This window comes from Pinus tabuliformis, chromosome 2_1 (assembly GCF_031772625.1).
Source record: "Pinus tabuliformis cultivar Carrire ecotype Pingquan chromosome 2_1, CPIR1, whole genome shotgun sequence".
In the NCBI taxonomy this organism is placed as follows: Eukaryota; Viridiplantae; Streptophyta; class Pinopsida; order Pinales; family Pinaceae; genus Pinus; species Pinus tabuliformis.
In genome coordinates this window covers 460,957,186-460,965,487 of record NC_142299.1, presented here as the reverse complement: position 1 = coordinate 460,965,487, position 8,302 = coordinate 460,957,186, and positions in this window count along the sequence as shown.

Below are 8,302 nucleotides of genomic sequence, written 5' to 3'. Positions count from 1 at the left end.
TAATTTCATAGTGTTCTACTATTGTTCCTTCTTGCATTAAAAAAAACACCAATTCCATTTCCTGAGGCATCACATCCCATAATAATGGTTTTTGTGAATTATGGAGTAACTAAAACTAGATCTTGGCACATTGCGTCTTTAAGATGTTCAAAGGACTTAGTTGGTTCTAGAGTCCAAAAAAATGCATCTTTCTTTAGTAATGTTGTTATAGGCACTGATATTTTCCCATAATTCATAAGAAACTTGCAATAATACCCTGTTAACATGAGAAATACTTGAAGATGCCTTAAGATTGTGGGGATTTTCCATTCCTTGATGGCTTTAATTTATTTAGGATATACCTTAACACCCTCATGAGATACAATATGACTCAAATATTCCACCTGCTATACCCCAAAGAAACATTTTGAGGTTTTTGAATACAATTGTTTCTCCTCCAATAGTTTGAGCACCCTCTCAACATGTTAAAAATAATCCTTCCAAGACTTGTTGTAGATTAGTATATCATCAAAAAATATTAACACATTTTTTTAAGAATGGGTTTGAAAATGGAATTCATCAAACCTTGAAATGTGGAAGGTACACTAGTAAGGCCACAAAGCATGACAAAAAATCGATAATGGCCTTCATGAGTTTTGATTGCTTTTTTGGAATGTATTTTGTCTTCATTCTAATTTGATGATATCTTGCACGAAGATCCAGCTTGCTGAATTAAATTGCTCCATGTAATTCATCCATCAATTCATCAATGACAGGAATGGGAAATTTATCTTTAATAGTGAGCTTGTTGATCTCCCTATAAGATGGACACATATGCCATGATCCATCCTTTTTATGTACCAATAATAATGGATCAAAGAAAGAACTTTGGCTAGGTTGAATTAAATCTACCTCTAGCATTTTTCGAACCATATGTTCAATTTCACTCTTTTGGACATAAGGATATCTGTAAGGTATGATGTTTTGAGGACAAGAGTTTGGCTCCGTGTGGTCAAAATTTCAACATCTAAAGCCTTGTAAAAAAAACAATTATAGGGAAAATGCCACGATGATCTATTTGAAGAAGAAAAACCCTATAATCACAAGCTCTAATACCAAATGTTATGTAACCATGTCATAAAATAGAAGAAAAAATAGATCAACAACTTCAAAATAAGATTCTTCGAGGGGGAAACCACAAAATTCTTGGATGATACAAATGACAAGGGCCTCCTCGTTATATATAGGAGTCTAAGGAGACACAATATAATCAGAGTCAACATAACAAAAATAATGTAAGGAAACAACAATAACAATAGTGGGCTTCTATGGGGCACAACAATAAAAATAAGGGGGTTACACTAACAATAACAATAAGGGGACTACCTTGTATTATAGGGACCTAACAAGGAAAGAAGGGGTCCACTTGGAGATGAAGAAACTTATAAATTTAAGAGAAAGACCAATTTGTTTTTACTTGCTACATTGATCTATGTTTATATTATTATAATATTGTTTATTCAATTTTATACAAAGTATTTTTTGTTTTCTCTTAATTTTCTGTGTGAACCATATCCTGTGTTATATTATCGTTTGTACATATTGACTTGAGAAGTTATACGAATCATGATATAGTAACTCCTTTTGCATTATTGTTGTATTAATATTATCTTATATCCACACAAGGATGTATATTCATGGCTTGTTGTTGCTTAGATTTTAAATGCTTGATATTGCCATCTTTTTCACCATGCTATGATAGGTAAAATTTACACCATTGCGTGAATGTTAATTTTGTTTCTTTTTATCCTTGAATTCTTTATTTTATACACTTATGCTTTCTCAACTAAGATATATGATGATTGACTTGATAGATGTTGTTTTATTTCAGTCAATCTAAAGCCTCAATTATCTTCCAGTATTCACATTTCCTGTAGACGAATAACATATTGTGCTTGTTTTCTGGTTAAAGTTATGAAAGTCATAATAAATGATATTGTTTCTTTCCTACTCTCCACTTGACAAGTTATCATAGGCGAATAAGCATGAGTAGTTTCTTGTTTTCTTTCTTTAGGTTAAGTTCTAAATGTTGTTTCTCAGTTTCATGGGCCTTGCTTCTAGTTGCATGATTTAAGAATTTAATAAATCATCACAATTTTATGAATGAACGATATTATTTTATTTATAAGCCCCACCAACTAATATATTTATGCTTTTGTATTATTAATTTGGCCATATATATTTTTTTATTGAACCAACCTAGATCCATGTTAACCCCAAATCTATCAAGCATTGAGAGGGAACCAATCTCTCGAGGTGAAAACTTATTTTTTGAGTGTGAAATTTGAGGAAATAATTGCACCTCGAGAGATTGGATCCCTCTCAGCGCTTGATAGATCCAGGGTTAAGATGGATCTAGGATGGTTATATAATACTATATAATACCTATATTTGTATATATGTGTCTCTTTATTATTCCTTCTATCCATCTCCCCCCCAAACATACACATTCTCTCGCTATCTATCTATCTTTCCTTTTATCTCTCTTCCCCTTCTCTCTCTCTCTATCTTCCCCTTTCTTACCTCTCTCTTCCCTCCTTCTCTCCTCTCCCACTCTCTCTCCATTACTCCCTTGTGACTCCCTCTCTAGCTCTCCACCTTTATCTCTCTTATGTATTTCTTCTTCCCTACCTCTCTTTCCACCTCCAACTCTAACTCTCTCTCCTCTCTCTTGAGTCCTCTCTCTCTTCTACCTTTCTCTCCCTTTCTCTCACCCCTCCCTCTGTCTCTCCCCCCATCTCTCTCTCTCTCTCTCTCTCTCTCTCTCTCTCTCACACACACACACACACACTCTTCCCTTCAACTCTGTCAATATATCCCTCCCTCTCCTTTTCTCTCTCCCCTCCATCTTTGTCTCCCTCTCTCTATATTCCCCTTCTCTCCCTCTCTCTCTCTCTTCCCTCCAACTTTGTCACTATCTCCCTCCCTCTCTCCATCTCTCTCCCCCCTCCATCTTTGTTCCTCTAGCTCTCTCTTCCCCTTCTCTCCCTATCTCTCTCCTCTCCTCTTCTTTGTCTTCCTTGCTCTCCTCTCCCCCTCACTCTCTCTCCATATCTCCCTTGTCACTCCCTCTCTCCCTCCACCTCTATATCTCTATGTATTTGTTTTTTCCTCCCTCTCTCTGTCACTCCTCCCTCTGTCTTAAGTTTGATCCCATTGTATTTTGTTTAGGAAAGTATTTAAATTAAAAAAACTTAATTGGTTGTAAAATATTGAACCTTTATTTTGAATCAATCATGTCAACTAAAATACAATAATGAAATACTTAAAAAGAAATCATGCACTCTCTCTCCTCTATTATCCATAGTCACTTTGCTTGTTCTTATTGTTTATATCCTTAGTTAGGATGGATCTATACTAGTTTTTAATAATATTATTCATATTATAAGAATTTCACATCTTTATGTATAAAATTATTCTCATTTTTAACTTTATTAAAACCTTAATTTAATTTCTATGGGAAAAGGTTTAGATATATCCCTCGTAGTGCTTGGTAGATCCAGGGTTAAGATGGATCTAAGATGGTTATATAATACTATATAATATCTATATTTCTATATATGTGTCTCATTCTTATTCCTTCTCTCCATCTCACCCCCAATTTATACATTCTCTCACTATATCTATCTATCTCTCTTTTTATCTCTCTTCCCCTTCTCTCTCTCTCTCTCTCTCTCTCTCTCTTCCCCTTTTCTCCCTCTCTCTCTTCCCTCCTGCTCTCCTCTCTCACTCTCTCTCCATTTCTCCCTTGTGACTCCCTCTCTCTCTCCACCTTTCTCTCTATGTATTTCTTCTTCCCTCCCTCTCTCTCCATCTCCAAGTCTAACTCTCTCTCTCCTTATCTCTCTCTCCCTTCCTTTCTCTCCCTTTCTCTCTCCCCCCATCTCTATGTCTCTCTCTCTCTGTCTCTCTCTTCTATCTATCTATCTATCTATCTCTCTCTCTTCAACCATGTCACTATCTCCCTCCCTCTCCTTCTCTCTCCCCCCTCCATCTTTGTGTCTCCCTCTCTCCCTCTTCCACTTATCTCTCTCTCTCTCTCTCTCAAACTTTGTCACTATCTTCCTCCCTCTCTCCATCTCTCTCTCCTGTACATCTTTGTTCCTCCATCTCTCTCTTCCCCTTCTCTCAGTATCTCTCTCCTCTCCTCTTATTTTTCTTCCTCGCTCTCCTCTCTCCCTCCACCTCTATCTCTCTATGTATTTGTTATTTCCTCCCTCTCCTTCTCTCACCCCCCCCTCTCTTAAATTTGATCCCATTGTATTGTGTTTAGGAAAATATCTAAATCTAAAAAAAAAAAAAAACTTAATTGGTTGTAAAACACGGAACCTATATTTTGGATCAATCATGTCAAATAAAACACAATACTGAAATACTTAAAAAAAATCGTGCACACTCTCTCCTCTATTATTGGTATTCACTTTTCTTTCTCTTATCGTTTAGATAGTTAGGATGGATCTATAATATTATTTATATTATACGAATTTCACATCTTTATATATAAAAAGCATTCTCATTTTAACTTTATTAAAACCTTAATTTAATTTCTGTCATAATATTTTTAGTAGTCGTGAGGACACAAGGTTTAGATATATCTCAAAAGTAATTATAACCTTTTCCTTTTGGATTTAATTAAAAAATGTTATAAAATTAAAACAAACTAAAATATTTTTATTGTGAAATAAGTTATGGTTTTTGGGCATGTGGTATTATAAGCCAGGGTGTTGGCCCATGGTATTGTAACAAAACCTATTTACAAATTAATAATATCCATGGTAAAGAATCTTGTCATATTGTTATAAAATATTTTGATTGTGAAATAAGTTATGAGTTTTGGGCATACATGGTATTGGCTCATGGTATTATAACAAAGCCTATTCACAAGTATCAATGGCAGAAGTGGGGGTCAATATCTATGGTTAAGAATCTTTTCATATTGTTATAAGATATTTTGATTGTGAAATAAGTTATGTTTTTTGGTCATGTGGTATTGATAAGCTATGGTATTGTAACAAAGCCTATTTACAAGTTAATAATATCTTCGGTAAAATGGGGGTGAATATCCATGGTTAAGGATATTTTCATATTCTTATAAAATATTTTGATTGTGAAATAAGTTATTTTTTTGGGCATGTGGTGTTGATAAGCCATGGTATTGTAACAAAGCATATTTGTGATTTAATAATATCCATGGTAAAGTGGAAGTGAATATCCATGGTTAGGAGTATTTTCATGCTAATATAAAATATTTTTATTGTGAAATAAGTTTTTTGTATTGGGCATGTGGTATTGATAAGCCATGGGATAGTAACAAGGCCTATCTTTTACAAGTTAATAATATCCACAGTAAAGTGGGGATGAATATCCATGGTTAAGAATCTTATATTGTTATAAAATATTTTGGTAGATGGTTAAGAGTTAGTAGCATTTTGGGTTGTGATGGCCTCTACCCACTTCGTGAAATAATCTATGGCCATTAATATCCACTTACGTTGGCCATTGGAAGGCAGATTTATATCGCCTATGAAATCTAGACCCCACTATCTAAAAGGTTCTTCCACATGTACTGGGATCAAGGGGAGAGAAAAGAGTTGTTGCTTCTCAGCTAAGACTTGGCACTTCTGACATGATCTGACATGTGATTGAACTTATCCAAAAAGTGTGGGTCAGTAAAACCCAAATTTCGGGATTTTTTGAGCAGTGGTCTTCCAATTGTAATGACCTCCACAAACTCCTCCATGAAATTCTTCAATCACCTTGTGAGTTTCTCCTTATACCAAGCATAACAACAAAATCCCCACCAGGTCCTTCCAGTAAATTTGTCCATTAGATATGATAAAATTTTGAATTTGCAGTCTCAACGTTCAATATTTAGACTTATCTAGCCCTAGTGGACACCTTAGGAATAAGAGATAATGGATGATATTCTTATACCAAGGTGACATTTCATATTTGGTGCAGATTTTTTGTTCTGAGGTTTTGACATCATTCTCTTGGACTTTTGCTTCACCTCCATTGGTTATAAGATTTATCCCCAAAGCTTGGCAGTTAGACTCTCCTACACTTTTCAAAGGTGAGTTTCAAGTGCATGATATGTTCTTCATCATTCTTAGAAAATACTATGATATCATCCAAATATACCACTACAAACTTGTCTTGTTCCCCCACAAATGCTATATCCATAGTGTTAGAGTAGGTCTTTGCATCCCTCCGTCAGAGATCATTCCTCTTATTGCATTTCATTTTTAGGTGTCTCGCTCGATTCACTCAGTTGCATTCCGCTAGGGGCATGCCATAATCTGACGGAAGGGTCTTGTCATTCATTACCCCTCATGCCTTATCTTGCTGGTTCAGGTCTGTTCATCAAAATCAAGTTTTAAAGTCACTTACAGTCTTGGTTTAGTCTCTTGATCAGCAAGAATCATTTCAGTCACTAGGTATAGGGTTTTAGTCTTCAGAATGACTAATAACATCAGCAGGCATATGAGGGAGGTTTCCAAATGAGTTTTCATTGCAAAAATTTCATCGTTATATTGCTTGATCATGACTTTTCTTCAAAACTCTGTTTTGAAGAAAATTGTCATTTCTGTCATGTAATTGTCAAAGTTTTTCACTCGTGAAAATGTTCAAATGCAGCCTCTGGTCATTTTTTGCCAAAATCCGATGCCACCACGCCTGCAAAAGTTGACAAGATTCATCATCAGTTCAACAAATCAAATGGAAACAAAATCAGAGTCTGTATTAAAGTGAAAAAGTGCCAAAAGATAAAACATTACAAAAATGGGTCTTTACAAATCAAATGACTTTATAAAGATATTTTTATGTGTATCAAAGCTCATTTGCATACCAACAGCAAAGGAGAAACAAGGTAGAGCAAATTTGGTGAACAAGTGAGAAATTTGGGTGAATTTGGAGGAAAACTGGCCGACGCGACGCACTGAGCAGGAGGCACGGCGCACTGGAGAGGCGCGGCGCATTGGGCATGAACACACAGTGTAAAAAAGCACGGGCACAGTGCATCCAGGAGGCACAACGCATATAGACAGAGGGTTCAAAAATTGCTAGAACTCACCCAAATCGCCCAAAATTGCATGGTGGCCTCACATGTCGAGTTGGCCGGGCAATATCTGGAAGTGCATATATGGTCCGAGACTTGTTTGAGAGTGTGGTTTCTCTTTTAATTATAGGAAGTCCAGGTGTTGGGAAGACCACTGTAATAGAAAACCATACGCCTCAGATCATTGTAATTGATGAAATTGGAACAGAGCTTGAAACCTTGGCTGCCAGTACGATTGCTCAACGTGGAATACAACTAAAGGGCCATCTGCTTTTACTTGTGTTGTGGAGATGATATCACTGACTGAATGGCGAGTTCATCATAGCTTAGAAGCAACTGTGGATGCTATTCTTGCAGGACGATCACCTTTGTTTGAAGTTCGTAAGATGGGTAGTTCTGGGGTTATAGTTAAAAATTCTAATATTACCACAGATGCAAATCTTCAAAGCACCTCTTGCAACACCAATAAGAAACGTAAGGAAGATGTCAGCGAAATTGTGTTGAATATCAATGTGCAGCGCACTGGGCAACTGGTGCAATGCACTGGAGGAGCGCGGCGCATTGGGCACCGCTACACAGTGTATTTTTACACGCACGCGACGCATCCAGGAGGTGCGGTGCACAGGGCCGGAACACCAAAACTTTGTCATCTCTTAATAAATTTCAAATCAACCCAGTTTCCTATGCTCCGAGCAGGTTTATGAAGTTTTGTAATTGTTATGAAATAGTGTTTGACAGGTGATGGGCAACTGGTGGGGCTCAAGTTGACATTTGGGATCATGACAGGTCAGAATCGATAAACAGTTTCGCTTGGGGGTCTGATACTGTCATTTCTGTACAGTTTAATCCTGTAGAGAAAGATATATTTGCGACAACTTCCAGTGACCGCAGTATTGTTCTATATGACCTTCGAATGGCATCACCTTTGAACAAGTTAATTATGCAGTCAAGGAAATGGAATATCCAAGAGAACCTATGAATTTCACTGCAGCTAATGAAGATTGCAACTGCTATAGCTATGATATGAGAAGAATAAATATTTCAACATGTGTGCACCAAGACCATGTTTCCGCTGTGATAGATATTGATTATTCTCCATCTGGTCAGGAATTTGTGACGGGATCTTATGATAGAATAGTGAGAGAATTCCCCTATAATGCAGGTCACAACAGAGAAATTTACCATACGAAACAAATACAATGGGTG